At 39.1% G+C, this 25224-nt stretch overlaps 1 protein-coding gene across 1 annotated transcript in view; it reads right to left on the reverse strand.

Annotated features, from left to right (window-relative positions):
• Nucleotides 1–6105: 6105 nt before the first annotated feature.
• The window catches only part of LOC126263300 (neural-cadherin-like), a 420924-nt gene continuing 401805 nt past the window's right edge, over nucleotides 6106–25224 (reverse strand). The window contains exon 29 of the mRNA XM_049960388.1: nucleotides 6106–11895. The gene's annotated coding sequence lies outside the window, so the exon portion shown is untranslated. The remainder of the gene's footprint in view (nucleotides 11896–25224) is intronic.

Below are 25224 nucleotides of genomic sequence, written 5' to 3' on the forward strand. Positions count from 1 at the left end.
ATTAATAGATCGTATTGTATTGTGTACCTTTTAGCATATGGTAAAACGAGTGTATATATTTTTTCCCGATGAGCTTAAAGTGTCTAGAATAGATACAATATATAAAAATGTTGACAAAGACCCACCTTCAAGTTACAGGCAATTTCCATAGTCCAGGATTTTTTTAAAGCATTGGAATGTACAATTTACTGACAGTTATCTGTATACTTTGAAAATCGAGGAATAATTAGTGGATCAAAATATGGTTTTAGGAAAAATTTGTCAACTGTTGGTGCTATAACTTTGTAGTTGAATACCTACATTGAGCATTTGAGGATAAAAGCTTTACTCAAGTAGCTTGTGATCCAAGCAAACTCTTTGACTGTGTAGGGCACACATCACTTTAGAAAAAATGGATTTCTATGACATTAGACATAACAGCCTTAAACTATACTACTGGCCATTAAAATTGCTACACCAAGAAGAAATGCAGATGATAAATGGGTATTCATTGGACAAATATATTATGCTATAACTGACATGCGATTACATTTTCACGCAATTTGGGGGCATAGATCCTGAGAAATCAGTACCCAGAACAACCACCTCTGGTCATAATAACAGCCTTGATACACCTGGGCATTGAATCAAACAGAGCTTGGATGGCGTGTACATGGACAGCTACGCATGCAGCTTCAACACGATACCACAGTTCATCAAGAGTAGTGACTGGCGTATTGTGACGAGCCAGTTGCTCGGCGACCATTGACCAGACGTTTTCAATTGGTGAGAGATCTGGAGAATGTGGTGGATAGGGCAGCAGTCGAACATTTTCTGTGTCGAGAAAGGCCCGTAAAGGACCTGCAACATGTGGTCATGCATTATCACACTTCTGAAATGTAGGGTTTCGCAGGGATCGAATGAAGGGTAGTGCCACGGGTCATAACACATCTGAAATTTAACATCCACTGTTCAAAGTGCCATCAATGCGAACAAGAGGTGACTGAGAGTGTAACCAATGGCACCCCATACCATCACACCGGGTGATACGACCGTATGGCGATGACGAATACATGCTTCCAATGTGCATTCACTGTGAGGTTGATGCTGTAAACAGAACCTGGATTCATCTAAAAAAATGACGTTTTGCCATTTGCGCACCCAGGTTCGTCGTTGAGTACACCATTGCAGGCGCTCCTGTCTGTGATGCAGTGTCAAGGGTAACCGCAGCCATGGTCTCCGAGCTGATAGTCCATGCTGCTGCAAACGTCGTCGAACTGTTCATGCAGATGGTTGTTTTCTTGCAAACGTCCCCATCTGTTGACTCAGGGATCAAGACGTGGCTGCATGATCCATTACAGCCATGCGGATAAGATGCCTGTCATCTTGACTGCTAGTGATACGAAGCTGTTGCGATCCAGCATGGCGTTCTGTATTACCCTTCTGAACCCACCAATTCCATATTCTGCAAACAGTCATTGGATCTCAAACAATGCGAGCAGCAATGTCGCGATATGATAAACCGCAATTCCGATAGGCTACAATCCGACCTTTATCAAAGTCGGAAACGTGATGATACGCATTTCTCCTCCTTACACGAGGCATCACAACAGCGTTTCACCAGGCAACGCCGGTCAACTGCTGTTTGTGTATGAGAAATCGGTTGGAAACGTTCCTCATGTCAGCACGTTGTAGGTGTCGCCATCGGCGCCAACCTTGTGTGAATGCTCTGAAAAGCATCTTCTTCCTGTCAGTTAAATTTCGCGTCTGTCACATGTCGTCTTCATGGTGGAGCAATTTTAATGGCCAATAGTGTATTAAACCATATGTACAGAACTACAAGTAAGTTGTTTATGTTGATAAAGTAATGTACAATGTACACTGATCAGCCAACATATTATGACCACCTACCTAATAGCCAGTATGTCCACGTTTGGCATGGATAATAGTGGCAATGTATAAAGGCATGGAAGTAAAGAGGTATTGGTATGTGGCTGGAGGGAGTTGGCACCACATCTGCCCACACAAGTCACCTAATCCCCATAAGTTCCGTGAAAAGGGGAGGTGGGACCATGAGTTCTGATGCCACATCCCAGATGTGTTCAATTGGGTTCAGATTGAGTTGGGGGCCAGCATATCAACTGAACTCGTCACAGTGTTTGTTGAACCACTCCCTCACACTTCTGGCCTTGTGACATGGTGCATTATATTGTCGAAAAGTGCCACTGCCATCAGGAAACATGACTGGCATGAAGGGGTGTATGTGGTCTGAAACCAGTGTACAATACTCCTTGGCTGTCATGGTACCGAGCTCCACTGGACCCATGGATGCCAACGTGATGTTCCCAGAGCATAATGGAACCATCACCAACTTGTCTCTGTCCTGTACACCACATCTGCCCACACAAGTCACCTAATCCCCATAAGTTCCGTGAAAAGGGGAGGTGGGACCATGAGTTCTGATGCCACATCCCAGATGTGTTCAGTTGGGTTCAGATTGAGTTGGGGGCCAGCATATCAACTGAACTCGTCACAGTGTTTGTTGAACCACTCCCTCACACTTCTGGCCTTGTGACATGGTGCATTATATTGTCGAAAAGTGCCACTGCCATCAGGAAACATGACTGGCATGAAGGGGTGTATGTGGTCTGAAACCAGTGTACAATACTCCTTGGCTGTCATGGTACCGAGCTCCACTGGACCCATGGATGCCAACGTGATGTTCCCAGAGCATAATGGAACCATCACCAACTTGTCTCTGTCCTGTAATACAGGTGTCAAAGGGCTGTTCACCAGGAAGATGATAGATCTACGCTCTCCATCGGCATGATGAAGGATGTGAAGTGATTCATCAGTTCCGTGAAAAGGGGAGGTGGGACCATGAGTTCTGATGCCACATCCCAGATGTGTTCAGTTGGGTTCAGATTGAGTTGGGGGCCAGCATATCAACTGAACTCGTCACAGTGTTTGTTGAACCACTCCCTCACACTTCTGGCCTTGTGACATGGTGCATTATATTGTCGAAAAGTGCCACTGCCATCAGGAAACATGACTGGCATGAAGGGGTGTATGTGGTCTGAAACCAGTGTACAATACTCCTTGGCTGTCATGGTACCGAGCTCCACTGGACCCATGGATGCCAACGTGATGTTCCCAGAGCATAATGGAACCATCACCAACTTGTCTCTGTCCTGTAATACAGGTGTCAAAGGGCTGTTCACCAGGAAGATGATAGATCTACGCTCTCCATCGGCATGATGAAGGATGTGAAGTGATTCATCAAACCATTTAACCCTCAGCTATGGGGTCAACATCTTGTGCCAATGATCAAGTGCCCCTTTCAGTTGTAGTTGCCGATGTCGTGGTGTTAACATTGACACATGCATGGGTTGTCAGCTGTGGAGGCCCATTGTTGGGAGTGTTCAGTGCACTGTGTGTTCAGACACACTTGTACTCTGCCCAGCATTAAAGTCTGATGTTAGTTATGCCACAGTTCACCGCCTGTCCTGTTTTACCAATCTGCCCAGCCTACAATGCCCATCATTGTAATGAGGGGTGACTGACCAATCCAAAGGTGTCTGGACATGGTGTCCACATGCTGAAGACACTCACCACAGCATTCCTTGAACAACCGAGAAGTTATGCAGTTTCTGAAATGCTTGTGCTGAGCCTCCAGGCCATCACAATCTGCCTTCAGTCAAACTCAGATCGCACACCTTCCCCATTCTACACATGGACAGCAGGCTCACTGATACTACATATAACATGTGTGTGCCTGACTAGCAGTCATTCTTCACTAGATGACACTACTATTGTCTTGTTCGGTTTATATTGATGGTCATAATGTTCTGGCTGATCAGTGTGGAACAAGCTAGGGTACGTGTTCCACCGAGATTTACTCTGGGCCCTTTCCTGTTCCTAATAATGACCCTCTATGATTTATTAAGTCCAGTACAGTCGAATATACAGATGATACAACTTTTCTTCACAGTAGTAATGATTTCAGTAGTCTTAAAACTTGTACTGCACAGACAACTGCTCAAGCATCCTATTGGTTCAACACAAATGGGTTCTTGCTGAATGAAAAAAAAAATATAGAAGAGTTGGTTTTCAGTCTAAACAACATGCCTCTATGAGATGCTCCAAGTTATGTTAAGTTTTTGGAGGTGTATTTAGATAATAAATTACCTTGGGGCCAACATTTATGATATATCAGTAGTAAGTAATCAAGAGTAATTTATTTGTTAAGCTGGCTTATGGATTGTGTACCTGAAATACATGTTAGAACATCATATTTTTCACTTTTACAAAGCATTATATCATATGATCTCATTTTATGGGGAAACTCTAGTTGTGTGCATGACATCTTAATACTGCAGAAGAAAGCTATCAGGGTAACTGCTGATTCTTCATATAAGGCACACTGTAACTCCTTGTTTTAAGAACAAAAAAATCATGTTTGTAATAAACTTACATATATACTATGTTTTAATGTAAACAGAGTAGGAGTTACCAAAAGAAAAATGCCAATAAAATATACATTGCTACTACACAAGAAGCAATAAATTCATTTCTACTTCATACCACAGACTGTCAAAATCACTTAACAGCTATGATACCATGGGGCACAAATTATTTGACAAGCTTTCACAAATTGTACAAGATTTGCCACAACAAGCAATCAAACAAACCCATACCACAATATATGGGAATTTATCAACCATAATTTTAATAAATAATTGCAGCTCATTCCATTATTTCCTCCAGTTTCCCCCTTCCCTCTTCAATTAAAATAATATGTATCATAGCTGTGGATCATGGTCGTGTTTGTTGTTTCAGACATGTTTGAAAGAATAGACACCACACATTCTTATCATTGATGGGCAACAAATTACAACCTTCAGTGCAGATGCACATTTAAGTTTGACCTCCTGAGAGAATCTAAAATCATCAAGCATGGAGGACATGGACAGGGACTGTGGATAGATGATACTAGGTGGGAATGTGAACTGGCCAGGGAGCATGCAGATATAGCCTGCACATTTGCAATAAACACTGTGTCCAGGTGGCATAGTGATCAATGCAACTACCTTGTAAGCAGAAGTCCCGGGTTTGAATCCTGGTCCAGCACCAAGTTTCACTCATCGCACTATGTCTGTTCTTTCAGACATGTCCAAAAGAATAAACACCATGCATTTATATAACTGATTCGCCTTGGGCAATGAACCCACAACCTTCAGTGTAGATGCACATTTATGTTCGACCTCCAGTTGGAATCTAAAATTAGTGATCATGGAGGACACCTAAGAAGACTGCAGATAGGTGGTACTAGGTGGGAATGTCAATCAGGCAGGGAGCGTGAGCGTGCCAAGATAGTCCACGAATTTGTGAGAAACACTGTGTTCATGTGGTGCAGTGGTTAGCACAACAGCCTAGTAGGCAGAAGATCCTGCGTTTCAGTCACGGTCTGGCACACATTTTCACTCACTGTCTCTGATCTCATTAGTCTTCCCCTCTCCTTTCCCCCCCTCCCCTGCCTGAAAACAAAGACACCATGCATCATATAAAAATTTAAACCGAGGGTGTCATATAAAAATTTAAACCGAGGGTGAGACCATCAGAGATAAAAGATGGTATAATGCAAGACAGTAATTTTTTGTGTAACAAGCTTTGTAAAGGACTTTTTTTCTTTCCCTGTCCATATGATTATTATATGAATAATACAGGAATTTCATACTGCATTATGCAGGTGGAACATGAATACTTGAAAGCTCATAATAAAAATGACAGCTTGTTGTGCGTTGTTAGTGATAAAAAATAACAACAGACTTTTACAGAAAAGAGTGGTTGTTTGATGGAATAGAATCATCAATTGAGTACAATATGTTAGTTAATAAAATCACAATTTTACAAGCTAGTGATAAAGGCGAAACCTTTTCTTTCACTGGAATGGTCTTGTGACAGGTTCATTTGGTGTGTACAAAGCAAAACATTACAATTACCCTGTTTCTTAAAAGCTAAACATATGCCTTATGGTTCCCCATTTGTCTTCACTTCTGGTTCCTCCTGCCTTGTCGAATAAATTTCTGGAAAAAGGAACAGTTCATACAAAAGAAGGACACAAAATTAGATATGGTATATAAAAGTTTATATTTTTCGTTGAAACAGTTCTCAAAATTTGATTACAATATTTCACATCAAAGTTAAGATCATTTCAGATCACAACTCAAGTCTTTGCTAAGTTCTTGGCAGAACTAATGTCATAGCCAAAGTTTTCTGTATAATGTACAGTTTAGCAGTTCATATGGTTCTTTTAATTCACATTAACACTGCTGAATAAACATCATTTGTCTAAAAAGTTTCTTTTTGTTTCACTAGGAACTTAACAGTAACAAAATTAAACAAGACATTCATCTTCAGAGGAAGAAATATAAAAATAACAGCTGCAGTGAAAAATGTTAAAGATATGTGGGTTAAAAAAAAAAATGAACAGCAAGATCATTCTGGCAGTTTTTAGCTGTACCCAAAGAATTATAGTTATGGTTAGTCATTCACTACTTTTATCCAACTGAGACTTGTTTTCATCATTCTCCTTTGATTGGTCACACTACTTGCAATTCCCATATTAGTAAAAACAATCATTTACCTTGTTCTAGGACAGTACTTTCATTGTACGCTGAACAGTTTACAAATGTGAAGAGTTAAGAGATTGAAGGTGAAATTTCATGGGCAGGCTCAACATTCTATCTCAAGATAGTTATCAAACAACAATCAGCCTCTTAAATTGCAGATGTAGTTAAGCAAATAGTCTCTCTTACATCACATACAAATATGTTCTTAAAAAATTTAGATGCAAATGTCAGTCAAATTTCTGAGAATAGTAATAAAATGTACCAATAAATATGTGTTTGTTGCACAAAAAAAATATGAGAACACATTCAAGGAATTACAATATAAATTTGGACTTATTATCACCACTATTTATTTAGATAATGAAACAGAGTACAGAAAGTATCAAAAGATCACAGTAAATCCAATATTTTCAGCTTTTTACAGTTTTTGCTTAACTGTTGAAATAAAAATAAAACAGTGATATAGATAATTTACCAATGCCGATGCTTGAATTTAATTTAGGTTCAACATCATCAGCAGGTGTATGGTCTTTTTGTTAAATATTCCTGTCTTTCTGAAAATCAGTATCATACAATTTTGAAACTTTTGTTTTCAAATATAGTTTTACTTTAAGGCATCCAAAGCTCCATGAATTGTACAATTTTATTCTGACTAAAACTTATAAAACCAACCACTGTTAGATATATGAACCAAAATGTGCCTGTTACACTACAATTATGAGAAAATTTTCATTATTTGTGTAGCAGTTTTATGGTCAGTTCATGATGGAACATTCAAGTCTGAATGGCTAGAAGTCAAAATCCAACCACATCCACCAGCAGGATCATACCATGAGAAAAAGGTGCCCTTCACATATTGCCACTGTACACCGTGAATGGCTTTGGAATGTAAGTTATACATTTACAGAAGAGAAATAAATGTTTAATTTATTGAATAGGTTTTCTGACACTCCACAAATGTTATGTAGTTTCTGAGGGGCATAATTTACTTTGTGATCTCATGTTCTAAGATAGAAATAAATGAAATACTTTCATAATACTCTCAAAATCTCAGAAAAAACATCTGGTAGTGGCCTCTGTGATGGTAGCAACTTTTACAATGATTTAAGGAATGCAAAAAAAAACAACATTTAAGCTGATGAATCAAGATAAGAATTTGGGATTCAACAAAATAAGACACATAACCATCACAGTTTGAATCAATGAGAGCTCATAAATGCCTCTCACACTGTGAATGTTATGAGAGAGAGATAATCACTGGTCAAATGCAAATTCACTCATTTTTTTGGAGAAAGAGTGTGTCACAGCAACAGGGTGGAAGGAGAGTAAATAAACACTGGCATGCAACTATGAGGTAAAAGCTCAATCCTTACTTACTCAGCACCAAAAAAGGAACATTCTTATCAGAAATGACAACCACAAAATCATACCAGAGGAGAAAACAGATACTGCTTCCACACTTTTAAAACACTATGAATATCATCCGTGAGTTATGGCTGGAGAAGTTACTTTAAATTAATAGTGAGAATCAATGGTCATATTATCAGAAGTAATAATGTGATGGAGTAATTTCCCAAAACACTAATAAATAAGATGTGGCTAAAATAGAACCCAAAGATAATAGCTAAAAACTGTCAAGAAAGTACAAGTTGTAAATGAGAATGAAAAACCAAAGAAGGGAGGTTAGGGTTTAATATCTCATTGATGATGAGACATTAAAGATAAGGGTATAAGAACACATTGGTGAAAGATAGGGAAGGATATCAGCTGCATTCTTTGCAGAGGAACTGTCCTGGCATCCGCCTTAAATGATCTATAGAAAGCACGGAAAGCCTAAATGCAAATGGCCTGACAGTGAGCTGCCATCCTCCTGGATACAAGTCAAATATCTTACCACTGCACAACATCACTTGCAGGGCTGGGTGTGAGGGAAGGGGGTTGAGGAGGAAATGAAAGAAAACAAAATTGGGTCAGATTCTTGCATGTTTTCCTTCAGCATTTCTTGCACAGCTTTCCTTCCGGACAAAAGAACTACTACTGAAATTTTGGAGCCTTGAGAGATCTTATTACTGTTTATTAATTTCTGTATCTTGTCAACACTGCTCTGAATGTTATTGTTTCACTGCTGGATGGGTACATACATCTTTCCTGTCTCACATATTGCCAAGCTTTATTTCTGATGTTGGTTATTTCAAATTTAGAAACTGCCATATAAGGCATGATTATGTTCTGCATATATAAATTCATTTGAAGAGACAAGATGAACAATCATGATTTTTCATGACTTTTCAAAACTGTGTTGAAAACATTTTTGGGGTTTATTTTATCTATAGTCAACCTTTGAAGATTTTGTCATTACTTCCACAAAGCTGAGAAATACATATATATAAAACAAATGTTTCACAATTCCCCAAAGCTCTGTTTACAGCTGCTGGGCTGATGTATTATCTTAAACACTCAGAGCTTCTGTTTCATCATAAGGAAATGAATCTTAGTCACCACAAATCAGCTACATACGTTTTTTGGTAATTCCAGAACGTACTTTATACAGGTACTTCAGTATGCTGTATTCAATGAGGGTTGAATCAAACACATATTTAATCTCATTTTATTAAGTTGATGTGCAGTGAAACCATTTTCTACATAGCTAAATGATAATCTTATTAACTGTTGAAAATCAATTTATACAAATTCTCAAAAACATTTTTATAAGTACTATAAGTATTTCCAAAACATTAATACCCCTACTTTTTTCAATCATTTTTTTCCATTTTGGCTATTTAAAAATAAAGTGAGTCAGTGTCATCCATCAATTATTACAAAATTTCCATATTTTTTGCCTTGAAACCTAACTTTTCTATGTTATGATAATAGTTTGATGAACATGCTGCTATTTATCTCTGTTGGAGGTGCATCAAAAGACCATTCTTTGATTATTTTTATTGCTATCATTTTAAGTACCATGCCTTTTTCTTTCAGTAGATCTGTTACACGTTAATTAATCACACTGCCATATGTTGCACACTTACTGAGCAGATATCATGAAGGTAATAACCTTTCAAAAAATAAGTTGCTGCTACTTATATTTTCATGTTCCTGAAACATAAATATCCTTCTTTTTATGGTGTGTACCTGATGTTCAGGGCCTGGGTGCAGAGTTAGTTTTTGTAATAGGTATAAACCTTTTTTATAACAAACTTTGTGGTCCTTGAGTTATTTTCCCTGTAATGAGAGACTAAACGACACATTTTGAAAAATACTTTTACTTCAGCTTAGAAATCTACAATAGTAAAATGAATTGTCCAACAAAAGATAAATGCATGAAACATCTTGAGACTAACACAGATAACTAATACCAGTAACACATTGAGTAATACTAATCTTTCCAGGATGCACTCATTCTATTAATGCAGCAACGAGAAAAATATTATAAAAATTAGTTGGTTTAGAGGTTACCTATAATGCAGAATTCCACAATAAAGTCTTGTTAGTCTCACCCAGTTATCACAGTTCTGCTGTAATGTTAACTGCAAATGTGGAGTAACATTATCCAAACCTCACAAACATATTTATTAGTTGGTACAAAACAAAACTTAATCACGTGTATGTAACACTCGGATAGATTCAAGCAAAATATGAAAAATGACACTACTACAGAAAAGAATCTGGTTTCACAGCACAAAACAAAATGTATTAAATAGCATGTACATGATTGTCAGTCCTAGAACTCATTTGCTAGAAGGTACAATCAAATAAGTTCACAAATATTACTGTTTTGAAAGATGACAGTTGTACTCAGAAAAATTTCTTGCACTGTAGAGGCACAGGATTTCTTCTTGCTGCTTTCTTGTTCAGAGAGTACCTCAGATAAAACACTAAAACTGTCAGTATATAAACACTTTGCACAAAGCTGATACTCATACAGTCAGGAGTAGTTGATGTGAATAGTCACAGAACTGTTGCACTGGCATGAAATGAACTGTGCACAAAGATTACGTTTAGAGCACTGGATCAGTATAAAATTATGAGTAAGTTCTGTGCCCATGATTGCAGTTCAAATTCTCAGGTAAAGTGACTAGAATTTATAGTACCTTAATCATTTTCCCACTTACTGAAAAGTGGCAGCAAATTACATTATTGATTTCTTTGAGTCTTTGTCTCTGCAGTCATTTATTGTTTAAATGAGTCCATGAGATGTAATTGTCTCTTTTATGTAATGAGTCACTCATACTCATAGCTGATCAGATAAAATAAGCACTTTGTCACATAATCCACACACTTTTTTAGCAATAAAATTAATTTTTAAAATGAATATTTTCATTTTAGTGGTAACTTCTTCCACAAACTCACACATTGCCATTCGAAGACTTTACAGAAAGAAAAAATCAAACTGTAATATTGTACTATCAAGGTATTATTTTCCATTACATCCATTGTGTGTAGAGCAACAGAAAATTTTGTATTACAGGAATTAATGAGACACCTGCATTAAGCTTCACCTGAGTCTTAAATTTTAAATGCATTATTTGATCCTGTGGCAAAACAGTATGAATTTTAAAAAAAATTGTAACCTGTAGGCCGTATTACAAAATGCCTCGCTGAATACTGTGAGAGAGCCTAATGGCTCACACTATTCTAATTTCCTTGGTTTAGACAAGGTTTACTATAAAGGTAGTGGTGGGTCACTGCCTTGTTGTGAAGGTGTGTACTGAAAGTCCTGTCAGCAATCTCCACATATTTCAAAAGCAGCAGTTTTTAGAAAGCAGATGACCTGTACTGTATTGTATTGAAAGTTGCAGCATTCTGTAGCTCTTACATGTTTTTAGCAGTAATCCACCACATTCAAGTCACTGATTTTGCTCACATACCACATCAGTTCTCCTTTTTAAATCTGCATAGTGAGCAGAATGCTATCCTAGGAACATGCAAAACAATCTGAGACTTCATTGCATGTTAAGAATGTGCCTTAAAAACATGAAGTTAAAAGTCATGTATAACATCTACAAACTATATTGCACTGACTTAACACAAATGTAACAGTCTTGAAAACATCCTGGGAGTAGATGTCTCTTGCAGTCCTACTCAGAATACCGAAATATTGTGATGGAGTTCCAGCACACACACAACATTCAGCAATCTCAAGAACACTTGGAGTTAACAGCAAGTAACTGACATAGAGGGCAACTAACTGTGGCATACCTAGCCACATCTTACTTTATGTGCTTGATACTCAGGAAAGGGGACTTCTATAAGATTAGTCTTGTGCCAGTGAAGGTGTCCAAACCTGAAAAAATATTTACAATTAGTTTCTACATTTTCACCCAGGAAGAGCTAGGTCTGACTTTCTTAGACTAAAATTTCCACTTATAATTCAGGTAAGGCAGTAAGCTGTTTCTAACTAGTGAATAAATTTTAAAATCAATAATACCAGTGAAATTCTTCATCCACTGGCTAAAATTACACTTGCCTTTACTCTGTATTTGTGTTTAATTCTGTTTAATGTTTTCATACACCACTTTCCATAAATCTTAAAATGAAACAGAAGAAGAATATGAAAGTACTCATGAAAGATATGAGCTAAAAAGTATAGTTAGTACAAGCTAATTCAGTATGTTGCAGTAACCACTGTCAGCAATGATGAAGGATATTAACATATTTTAACGATGCTTAATTTCTAAAAATGATCAATTCACTCATTACAATAAAAACTGCATTTAAGTTATACTAGTTAGATTCTGTTCATAAACAACTGTATACTTCACATTTATGGATAGAGAAAAAATAAACAATAATTTTCAATAATACAAACTGTTATTTTCAATGCAAGAAAAAGACAGATTGCTACTTTCTGTAAAGATGAGATGTTAGGCTGCAGACAGGCCCAATTAAAAGACACTTACACATTAGCTTTTGGCCACAGCCTTCATCAGAAAATGAAAGATAAACACACACCATTCATTCACACAAGCAAGCACACTTCACACACACATGACTGCAAACTCCAGAAGCTCAGACCAGAATGCAGCTGGGACATCAAATGGAAGCAGCAATCTGGAGGTGGTGGGAAAGGGGAAAGGACAGCAGCACATGGTTGGAGGGAGAGAGGAGCGCTGTCTGGCAGAGTGTGCATGGATCAGACTGCCAACAGGTGGTTTGTTTCTCCAATCTCCCTGCCCCACAGCTTCCCGACACTGCGCCTGTTGGCAATCTAGTCCGTGCAAACTCTGACAGACAGCACTCCTATTCCCCCCCCCTTCTCACTGGTGACATGAGTACTTTTTGCCTATGTTTCCTTAAAATGTATTGATGTAAGTCATTGTCTTCTTACTTGTTTGATGTAGCCCACTGCAAATCTCAAATGTTTTAAGTACCTACACTCCTGGAAATGGAAAAAAGAACACATTGACACCGGTGTGTCAGACCCACCATACTTGCTCCGGACACTGCGAGAGGGCTGTACAAGCAATGATCACACGCACGGCACAGCGGACACACCAGGAACCGCGGTGTTGGCCGTCGAATGGCGCTAGCTGCGCAGCATTTGTGCACCGCCGCCGTCAGTGTCAGCCAGTTTGCCGTGGCATACGGAGCTCCATCGCAGTCTTTAACACTGGTAGCATGCCGCGACAGCGTGGACGTGAACCGTATGTGCAGCTGACGGACTTTGAGCGAGGGCGTATAGTGGGCATGCGGGAGGCCGGGTGGACGTACCGCCGAATTGCTCAACACGTGGGGCGTGAGGTCTCCACAGTACATCGATGTTGTCGCCAGTGGTCGGCGGAAGGTGCACGTGCCCGTCGACCTGGGACCGGACCGCAGCGACGCACGGATGCACGCCAAGACCGTAGGATCCTACGCAGTGCCGTAGGGGACCGCACCGCCACTTCCCAGCAAATTAGGGACACTGTTGCTCCTGGGGTATCGGCGAGGACCATTCGCAACCGTCTCCATGAAGCTGGGCTACGGTCCCGCACACCGTTAGGCCGTCTTCCGCTCACGCCCCAACATCGTGCAGCCCGCCTCCAGTGGTGTCGCGACAGGCGTGAATGGAGGGACGAATGGAGACGTGTCGTCTTCAGCGATGAGAGTCGCTTCTGCCTTGGTGCCAATGATGGTCGTATGCGTGTTTGGCACCGTGCAGGTGAGCGCCACAATCAGGACTGCATACGACCGAGGCACACAGGGCCAACACCCGGCATCATGGTGTGGGGAGCGATCTCCTACAGTGGCCGTACACCACTGGTGATCGTCGAGGAGACACTGAATAGTGCACGGTACATCCAAACCGTCATCGAACCCATCGTTCTCCCATTCCTAGACCGGCAAGGGAACTTGCTGTTCCAACAGGACAATGCACGTCCGCATGTATCCCGTGCCATCCAACGTGCTCTAGAAGGTGTAAGTCAACTACCCTGGCCAGCAAGATCTCCGGATCTGTCCCCCATTGAGCATGTTTGGGACTGGATGAAGCGTCGTCTCACGCGGTCTGCACGTCCAGCACGAACGCTGGTCCAACTGAGGCGCCAGGTGGAAATGGCATGGCAAGCCGTTCCACAGGACTACCCCCAGCATCTCTACGATCGTCTCCATGGGAGAATAGCAGCCTGCATTGCTGCAAAAGGTGGATATACACTGTACTAGTGCCGACATTGTGCATGCTCTGTTGCCTGTGTCTATGTGCCTGTGGTTCTGTCAGTGTGATCATGTGATGTATCTGACCTCAGGAATGTGTCAATAAAGTTTCCCCTTCCTGGGACAATGAATTCACGGTGTTCTTATTTCAATTTCCAGGGGTGTATTTGTCAAATTTTTACACAATCCATGTTTCTCTTCCACATAATGCTGTGATCAAGAAGTACATTGTTTGAAATGCCTTCTCAAATTGAGGCCAGTATTTGATACCAGTAGACTTATATTTAGGAATGAATTCCTTTTTGCCTGTTCTAGTCTACCTCTTATATCTTGCTTGCTTTGTGTGTCAGGAGTTATGTTGCTTCCAAGGTGGCAGACTTCCTTCATTTCATCTACTGCATGGTCCCCAATTATGATGTTAAGTTTGTCACTAATCTCATTCTATTACTCCTCATTACTTTCATTTCTATTTGTTTTACTCTCAGACCCATGTTATGTGCTTGTTAGACTGCACATATATTCAACAGGTCGTGAAGTCATCGGGAATCATATCAGTGATATCCTTTCATCCTGAGTTTTAATTCCACTCACGAATCTTTATTTTATTTCTGCCATGGTTTCTTTGATGTACTGTTTAACAGCAGGGGAGAAAGACTATATTCTTGCCTTGCTCCTTTTTTTAATCTAAGCACTGTTCCCTTGGTCTTCCATTCTTAATTTTCCCTCTTGGTTTTTGTACATATTATGTATTACGTGTCTTTTTTTGTAGCATATTATTATTTTTCTGATAATTTCAAATATTTTATACCATTCTGCATTGTTAAATGCTTGTTCTAGGTCAGCAAATCCTATGAACATGTCCTGGGTTCTTTAGTCTTGCTTCTGGCATCAAGTGCAACATCACAACAGGTAATTAGAATGGGCTAGAATGTGAGAGGGAGCTAACCCACAATTTTTTACGAAGTGAGTGAAGCACAATCTCGCTGTGTGAATGCACAATCTTGCAGTGTGAAAGGGAGCTAAGTCAAGTGGTCACATTACATCAGTATTAGCCAATAGCACATGTGCTGGCAGTCACATTTATAGTGTTGACACCATGACTGGCTGAAGATTATCTTGTGCCTAGCAGTTGTGAGAAATCTACAAAAAATTTGCAAGAAATGATGACAGATAAAAGAAAAGAATGGCAAAAGTATGAAGAAACTAGGGATTAGACTATGTGACTAAAAAAAACTAACCAAGCTCTTCCAGTGAATAAACCAAGCAATGATTGCAATTGTGCCATGAAGTGTATGAAAGCTAACCTCAGTTGGTGTGAATATCACACACTTTTATCAATGGTAAGGACACTCTCTTCATCAAATTTTAAACATTAGGGAATTATGATCTGCTAAATCCTTTTTTTGTGGTCCTGTGCACTTGAAGAACAAAACAGTGTGTATATAAATGGTGCAGATTTTGACAGCTAAATTAACTACAGCATTGATATAAGAAGGTAGGCTTCTGCAGTCGGTGTCATAGTGATTAAAATTCTTTAGCAATGACGTGGCATAATACCCAGAAGAATTTTAATCACAACTACAGCATTTTGTGATGTATTTAGGATAGCCAGGAAGCATTTATCTTTCACTAGAGGAGACAGACGTACACGGACATTGGGCATTCACTGTGAAACACTTAATGAGGTTGATTATTCTGCTGAGAAGACTCACAATGCAGAAATGTTACAAAATGAAGCCTGTAAATCTACTTCTTATGTTGACCATGGCAAGCAATGATAAAAGTTTATCGATTTTTAAAATTGACTGACTGATCGTATAAAATGATTTCATTTGTACAAGAGTCATTACAGTAGGGAGAGATCGATAAGCAGATATATAATGATCAGCAAAATCTGTAGCTGAATTGCATTGACCTTACAAAAATGAAAATGGAACATATGGTTTCCAGAATGTCAACTGTAACACAAACATAATTATTCACAAGAGAAGTTAATATAGAATTGAAGATGCCTCATACTGATACATGAAATGTGTGTGATGCACGGATACTGCAACAAAAGGATATAAACCCTCTGTATGTTCACCTACATCAAATCTGTGTCACAGCTGCTTTCGATTTTCTGGGCCAGTGTCAAGCTAAATGGTGCAAAGAAGAATCAGACTTTTGTTTAATAACCAGTGATTTGCAGAAAGCTCTTCCAACACCCAAGACACCTACTGAAGTGGTGTTCTACTTGAGGCAACTTTGGGTGTATGACTTCAGTATCCACATATGTAACTGTAATAGTGGTGTAACAATATTATGAGAAAGAAAGTTGCTACTCACCGTACAGCGAAGATGCTGAATAGCAGATAGGCACAACAAAAAGTTTTTCACACTTAAAGCTTTCGGCCAATGGCATTTGTCAACAATACACACACTCTCTTCATCAAATTTTAAACATTAGGGAATTATGATCTGCTAAATCCTTTTTGTGTGGTCCTGTGCACTGTGAAGCACGAAACAGTGTGTATATAAATGGTGCAGATTTTGACAGCACAAATAACTATATGCGACTCAGCATCTTCAATATATGGTGAGTAGTGACTTTCCTTTTCATAATATTGTTACAGTCCATCCTGGATTTTACATCGTAATAGTGGTGTTACGCATTGCTGTTGTTGTGGTCTTCAGTCCTGAGACTGGTTTGGTGCAGCTCTCCATGCAACTCTATTCTGTGCAAGCTTCTTCATCTCCCAGTACCTACTGCAACCTACATACTTCTGAATCTATTTAGTGTATTCATCTCTGGGTCTCCCTCTATGATTTTTACACTCCACGCTGCCCTCCAATACTAAATTGGTGATCCCTTGATGCTTCAGAACATGTCCTACCAACTGATCCCTTCTTCTAGTTAAGTTATGCCACAAACTCCTCCTCCCCCCAATTCTATTCAATACCTCCTCATTAGTTATGTGATCTACCCATCTAATCTTCAGCATTCTTCCGTAGCACCACATTTCGAAAGCTTCTATTCTCTTCTTGTCCAAACTATTTATCATCCATGTTTCACTTCCATACATGGCTACACTCCATACAAATACTTTCAGAAACGACTTCCTGACACTTAAATCTATACTCAATGTTAACAAATTTCTCTTCTGGTGTTATATGTATTTGGACTGAAAACATGATTTCAAGAGGTGCTTCAAAATCATGTTTTGTTTGTTTAAATTTCGAAGTGTGTCAGAAAACACACTGAAAATGAGAAATTTGCATTTTTTTCCAATTCCTGCTCTGCACAAAGCAAGAATAACACATTTTACAGTCCACACAGAATACCATGGGTGGTAGATGCGCAGATAGTGGGGCACGTGTGGGAAGAGCGGTAGTGATGGGGGTTGTGGACAGACACTGTAGGGGAAATGCTGAGTGCTGGAGGGGAAGTGACAACCAAAACTGAAGCCTATGCTCACATTTTCTTGTATATATTAAGTGGAGCCGCTCATACTTGCATCATAACTGTTCAAAAAGATCTGTCACCTCTGCTTTGGTTAGTATTTCAAAAGAATTCCACTGAAAATGCATCAATTTATTTTTGCATGGCTTGTTAATCATTTTTGACTTTCAGAAAATCGGGCGAATTTTGAGTAAAACCTACACATTTCTCTGGTTGCCATGTTAAAACTTGTTTCTTTTCCCAAAAACTAGCAGAGTATACACAGTCTCACTTCACTAACATGTTGCGTATGCGCGCACACACACGCGCACACACACGCGCACACGCACACACACACACACACACACGCACACACACACACACACACACACACACACACTGAAATAAATAAATGCAAAAAACATGGAATTCCAAAACCTGTAGCACTTCTCATTTCACCATCTATGGATGACCCTTAAGAATTACGTTCTTTCATTGTCAAAGTCTGTAGTTAATGGAATAACATGGTAGATAATGAACTCTTGCACAATAACAATACAGCAAAATATTCTCCTCTTTGCATGCTTTCATTTGCCAAAATCTCATTTCGATATCTGAAATTATTTACAAAATATGAGGAAGATTGTGGATATTTTACTCTGACTTTATTGCTGGTGCAGTGCAATCGCAAATGAGATTCGTGACAGAGAGACACCTCAATCCAAGTCTGAAGAAAAATTCAACATGTTATCTAAATTTCATGTGCACCAATATATTATGTAATATGCACCAAATACAAAATCAAGTGACCTCTATTTTTCAATGCTAACTTTCCAAATTTTTCACACTGTCTTACTTCCATGTAAATAAAATAATAACTATGACCATTAACAAAATGACGTGCACATCATCATAAACCTGACATATAAAGCTGTAAGTAAAGGAAAAACAATTTTTTAACCTCATGTTTTCCATAAAATCATTTGAGAAAGATTGCACATCATGCACCAAAAGGAGGCTAACATTTGTTGGCCTCCTTTTCAGAACAAATGAACAAACTCACCCAGTGCTTTGGATGAAAATTGGTCACTGCACATCAGCCACCATATCCTGCATGGACTCTACATGATGCACTATGCCCTTGTAATGGTTGGAGTTTTTGCTACCACAGAACATTATTACTTGATTCCTGTACATACCTTTTTGCCTTCTGACAGTGACTTTGGCATTATTGAGGAAGATAGTAGAAAAATGGACTATCTTTATTCCACATGACTGACAGATGATGAGCAAAGATTTTCGAGATTTGCAAGTAGCAACTTCAATTCTACCTAAGAAACAGATGTGCACATGTGGGCAGAAAATGAAATTTTGTACAATTTGTCTCACAAAAATTGAAGCCGGCAGGCCATGCATTATGCAATTAATAAAATAAAATAAAATAAAAAATTTAAAAAAGTACTCTCCATTGGCTGTTTGAGGGAAGTTAAGGCTTTGAACAAAAGTACTGGATGGCCTCATAAACAAAGAACATCCCACAGATTTCAACCCTATCACAGCATACTCATGCTTACAGAATGTGGACTGCTCATATCCGGGTGGCAAAAAGACTGCTCGTGTGAAACACAAGGACTTGATGTTCCTGCTCACTGAAAACCATCATGACATGTACTGTGCACTTCAGCAGCAAGGAGGAGGATCCAGATGGCAGAAAGTAAGTATGGGTTTCAATACATAAGGCTGCTTACAGTTAGTGTGACCTGAATCCCAGATACTATTAGTAATCCACAAACGTAACAAGAAATACATGTTGAAGCAAATCTGAACCCAACTCCATTTTAAAACAAGAAATTGGATGAAAACTGGACTGTAGTAAAAGTAACCCAGTGTTCAGATTTGTGGATTTTCAAATAAATAATGGATCAGAAGATGGTTCCTATTGTTTATGAACCAAATGAGGTGACTGTTAATGTGCTGAATTTCATACAATGAATACACATGCAGAACTCAGAATCTAAGTTTCATATCTGTGAGGGTTAGCTCCATTATTCCATTCTAACATATGATTATTATCTAACAAATTTTAAATTTTCTTTTCCATTCTTCTGTGTGTTACTCCTGCCAGTTACTTTGATGTATGAGTTTTTAAGCTGGTTATACAGCAGTTACAAAAGAAATTATTCAGGTAGTGAAAGGAGATGAAAATTTAATAGTCATGGGTGACTGGAATTCGAGAGTAGGAAAAGGGAGAGAAGGAAACATAGTAGGTGAACGTTGTATACATGGAAGAACCCTGGAGATACTAGAAGATATCACATAGGTTATATAATGGTAAGACAGAGATTTCGGAACCAGGCTTTAAATTGTAGGACATTTCCAGGGGCAGATGTGGACTCTGAACACAATCTATTGGTTATGAACTGTAGATTAACACTGAAGAAACTGCAAAAAGGTGGGAATTTAAGGAGATGGGACCTGGATAAACTGACAACCAGAGGTTGTACAGTGTTTCAGGGAGAGCATAAGGGAACAATTCACAGGAAAGGGGGAAAGAAGTACAGTAGAAGAAGAATGGGTAGCTCTGAGGGATGAAGTAATGAAGGCAGCAGAGGATCAAGTAGGTAAAAAGACGAGGGTTAGTAGAAATCCTTGTGTAACAGAAGAAATATTCAATCTAATTGATGAAAGGAGAAAATATAAAAATGCAGTAAATGAAGCAGGCAAAAAGGAATACAAACGTTTCAAAAATGAGATCGACAGGAAGTGCAAAATGGCTAAGCAGGGATGGTTAGAGGACAAATGTAAGGATGTAGACGCTTATCTCACTAGGGGTAAGATAGATAGATACTGCCTACAGGAAAATTAAAGAGACTTTTGGAGAAAAGAGAACCGCTTGTATGAATATCAAGAGCTCAGATGGAAACCCAGTTCTAAGCAAAGAAGGGAAAGCCGAAAGGTGGAAGGAGTAGATAGAAGGTCTATACAAGGGCGATGTATTTGAGGACAATATTATGGAAATGGAAGAGGATGTAGATGAATATGAAATGGGAGATACGATACTGCGTGAAGAGTTTGATAGAGCACTGAAATACCTGAGTCAAAACAAGGCCCCGGGAGTAGACAACATTCCATTAGAACTACTGACAGCCTTGGGAGAGCCAGTCCTGACAAAACTCTACCATCTGGTGAGCAAGATGTATGAGACAGGCGAGATACCCTCAGACTTCAAGAAGAAGATAATAATTCCAATCCCAAAGAAAGCAGGTGTTGACAGATGTGAAAATTACCGAACTATCAGTTTAATAAGTCACAGCTGCAAAATACTAACATGAATTATTTACAGACGAATGGAAAAACTGGTAGAAGCCGACCTCGGGGAAGATCAGTTTGGATTCCGTAGAAATGTTGGAACACGTGACGCAATACTGACCTTACGACTTATCTTAGAAGAAAGATTAAGGAAAGGCAAACCTACGTTTCTAGCATTTGTAGACTTAGAGAAAGCTTTTGACAATGTTGACTGGAATACTCTCTTTCAAATTCTAAAGGTGGCAGGGGTAAAATACAGGGAGCGAAAGGCTATTTACAATTTGTACTGGCAGTTATAAGAGTCGAGGGGCATGAAAGGGAAGCAGTCCCCGATGTTATTCAATCTATATGTTGAGCAAGCAGTAAAGGAAACAAAAGAAAAATTCTGAGTAGGTATTAAAATCCATGGAGAAGAAATAAAAACTTTTGAGGTTCGCCGATGACATTGTAATCCTATCAGAGAAGGCAAAGGACTTGGAAGAGCAGTTGAACGAAATGGACAGTGTCTTGAAAGGAGGATATAAGATGAACATCAACAAAAGCAAAACAACGATAATGGAATGTAGTCGAATTAAGTCGGGTGATGCTGAGGGAATTAGATTAGGAAATGAGACACTTAAAGTAGTAAAGGAGTTTTGCTATTTGGGGAGCAAAATAACTGATGATGGTCGAAGTAGAGAAGATATGAAATGTAGACTGGCAATGGCAAGTATAGATTTAAGTGTCAGGAAGTCGTTTCTGAAAGTATTTGTTGGAGTGTAGCCATGTATGGAAGTGAAACATGGATGATAAATAGTTTGGTCAAGAAGAGAATAGAAGCTTTTGAAATGTGGTGCTACAGAAGAATGCTGAGAATTAGATGGGTATATCACATAACTAATGATGAAGTATTGAATAGAATTGGGGAGAAGAGGAGTTTGTAGCACAACTTGACAAAAAGAAGGGACCGGTTAGTAGGACATGTTCTGAGGCATAAAGGGAACACAAATTTAGCATTGGACGGCAGTGTGGAGGGTAAAAATCGTAGAGGGAGACCAAGAGATGAACACACTAAGCAGATTCAGAAGGATGTAGGTTGCAGTAAGTACTGGGATATGAAGAAGCTTGCACAGGATAGGGTAGCATGGAGAGCTGCATCAAACTAGTCTCTGGACTGAAGACCACAACAACAACAACATACAGCAGTTTGCACATTTATCTACTTTTGAATCTTTGTGACTGTTTGGATGATATTTTTCTGAAAACTTGATGGTATGTCTCAGTCTCATAGAATTAACTTGAATAACTGTTTCGTTGCCATTCCCCCAACAGTTTTAGAAATTCCTAAGGCATGCAAGACATTACTAAATGGTATGTCTCAGTCTCATAGAATTAACTTGAATAACTGTTTGGTTGCCATTCCCCCAACAGTTTTAGAAATTCCTAAGTCATGCAACACATTACTAAATCAAACTATTCAGCTCATTTAAAGCTGTAGATTATATTAGAGCAATGTTCAGAGTGGAAGGAAATGATAGCTGTGCAAAAAGTGTATAGGTGTTTTACACACAAGTATAGTTAGGTCAATGTGGAGCAAGGGAGCACCATAGCATTACATGGCACACATACATGCATATCACTGAAATTGCACAATGAGCAGTCGAAGCCAATGTGAACAGACACTTTGAGTATGAAGAGATGTTTTTGAGACTCCTGTGAGCAACTCAACAATAAGTGAACGCTGTTAAAGTTGCCCGAACAATCTGGTCACCACTATGGGAATAAGCAATTTTCATCCCTTCAGCACTGCTCGAAGCAACTTTCTACCACAATGCTCTCATTTCATTACTACTATATTGAGACAATGCTGTAGTGCTGTTTTGTTCCGCCTATGATGCTATGTTCTGATTTCTGTTCTGCTTCCATCACTCAGAGTTGTTCCTTCATCACTACACCTCTTAAACATTTCTGCTCCTCCTCCTTTTTTATCTGTGCGAATTCTCTCTCACTCATACATACAAGCATCCCTCTTGCCCATGACACTACTCTCAGCATTTTTCTGATATCATTCCACCAGCTCCTTCCTAGTCTTCTTCATTAACCACTTCTTTGCCCCTTACCCCCCCCCCCCCCCCGCCCCCACCACCACCACCTTTATTGGCCAAATTAACAGAACTGCCACGGCCATATGAATGGTAGCTCCATATATCAACAAGTTTATGGCCCATTTGTTCAACACTTTGATTGTCTTGTGTGGGTGAGATTCACTCATGACATTTTCATAATCTGCACTTGTGGATATGATACTCTTACTCTTTCTTCCAGAATTCCAACATCATTTTTACATTCATTTCACTTGGTCTTTCTCAGACTCATGTGCTGTTTTCTGGAATCTCCATCTCTCTGATGGCTCTTTCTTGTAGCAGTTCTTCATGCAGTATCAACAAACTCATCCCTACTCAAAATAACTCATAATCAGTACTTCCCTTTCCATCCAGAGCAAATTTGACCATATCCTTTTTCAAAGCATTGACTATCTTTCATTTTTCAAAGCACTGACTATCTTTCATAACTGCCATATCTTACCTGTTGCCCCTCCTCTACCTCAATCAACCTATATGTAATCCTATTCCATCCTTATGACACACTTAACCCACACAATGTATCATTATCCCGTTGATTACACAAATGGAAGATTTCCCGCAGACAACTATCATCTCTTATTGCAGTCCAGCTAGATCTAAGGCAGGCGTATGTATGTAAACTGCCTTGTCATCCACTAGGTGTGCTGCAACTACAGTGCTTTCATATGTGGCTATGACAACTAAACTACTACCTATCCAAAATGACCAACCCCAAACTCTAGCTAACTGTAAAATCAACTACACATCTGCTGAGCATATTGCTCCCCAACATCAATTACTTCAACTGTTATTTCAATATCCATGATACTTATACTCTACTCTTCCCCCTCCACCCAGTACTAGCTGCTCTGGGCTACAATGGTGGGAACTATCCCCCTAGCATATCCTTTGGTTCCACTGTTCCCCTAGCTTAAACGTTTACTAGTCATTACCCTTATGAACAAACCAAGAAAATTTTATGTTCACATTATGGTGATAGAAATAGAATTATGCAGCCACATCTAACTATCTGAAAGATGTCATGCATATAACATCTGATTCCTCAGATCTCTTAACTTAGCGCTTACTGAATGCAATAAGTGCAGTCAAGTCCTGCAGGTGCTAGTGGAGGATACAGATGTTTTTGATTGAGTCTCCACTCCAAAGATACCTGGCACTTTTCCGAAGAGGTATGTCAACACAAGATAATTCGTATGAAGAGCGAACAATAATTATCAGAAGGAAATATGCTGAAACTGATTGAATTCTTGTTAGAAGCGGGAGATAAGGCCCTGAGAGCACTGAAGATTCATGAGGAGGATTTCAGATAAACTAACATTGTACCATATAGAGCAGTCCTCAGTGTTCCAACTAAGTCAGAACATATACAACATGCATGCCCGTATGGAGAGTAGAAACATAACTGAATGTTTTGCCACAGCATGATCACTGGGCACTGGATTTCAAAAATGTGAAAGATCTTCAGGACCATCTCAAGACTCTGTGATCCAGTAATAGATGCTCTCTTTGCCTCATCCTGGGTCATACAGTAAAATATTGTAGAAAGAAAAGAAGAGTGTTTCCTCTCGTTTTGCAAGATAAGCTATCACAAGACAGTCTGCAGAAATTCTGAATATTCTACTTCATCGGCTACTCCTATAAAAGAAAGTTCAGTCAGCAACGTGAATACTGGATGTTTAGTATTCAGTTCCCTTCCTGATGGCCCCTTTTGTACATAATGGGGCCAACAAGAATAAGCAAACTTACAGGTGGCATTTTATTTGGTGGCAGCCAGTCAAGTTTAACCAGTAGATCATTAACTGACAATTTAAAACTGAAAGTTGCTGTGAATCACTAACTGGCAGTCAGTGTCAATCAGTCTTTGTTGACTAAATCACACTCATTTGACTAAATCACATTCATTTAGGCTGGTCAGCCAGACATTCAGAAGCAGAGGGAACAGTGCTCGTGTTAGAGTTACTGCATTTGAGAGTTTTTATTCATTTTTGAGACATCTACATCCCTTTTTATCAACAGATACTAATCATACAGGGATGAATGAGGTACTGTTAGAAAGGTTTTTTAACCAGCTTCTGACACTGCATACCAATTTTCCATTAATACTTACTTTCTGTGGAAAATCTTTTAA

This window comes from Schistocerca nitens, chromosome 6 (genome assembly GCF_023898315.1).
Source record: "Schistocerca nitens isolate TAMUIC-IGC-003100 chromosome 6, iqSchNite1.1, whole genome shotgun sequence".
Classification (NCBI taxonomy): domain Eukaryota; kingdom Metazoa; phylum Arthropoda; class Insecta; order Orthoptera; family Acrididae; genus Schistocerca; species Schistocerca nitens.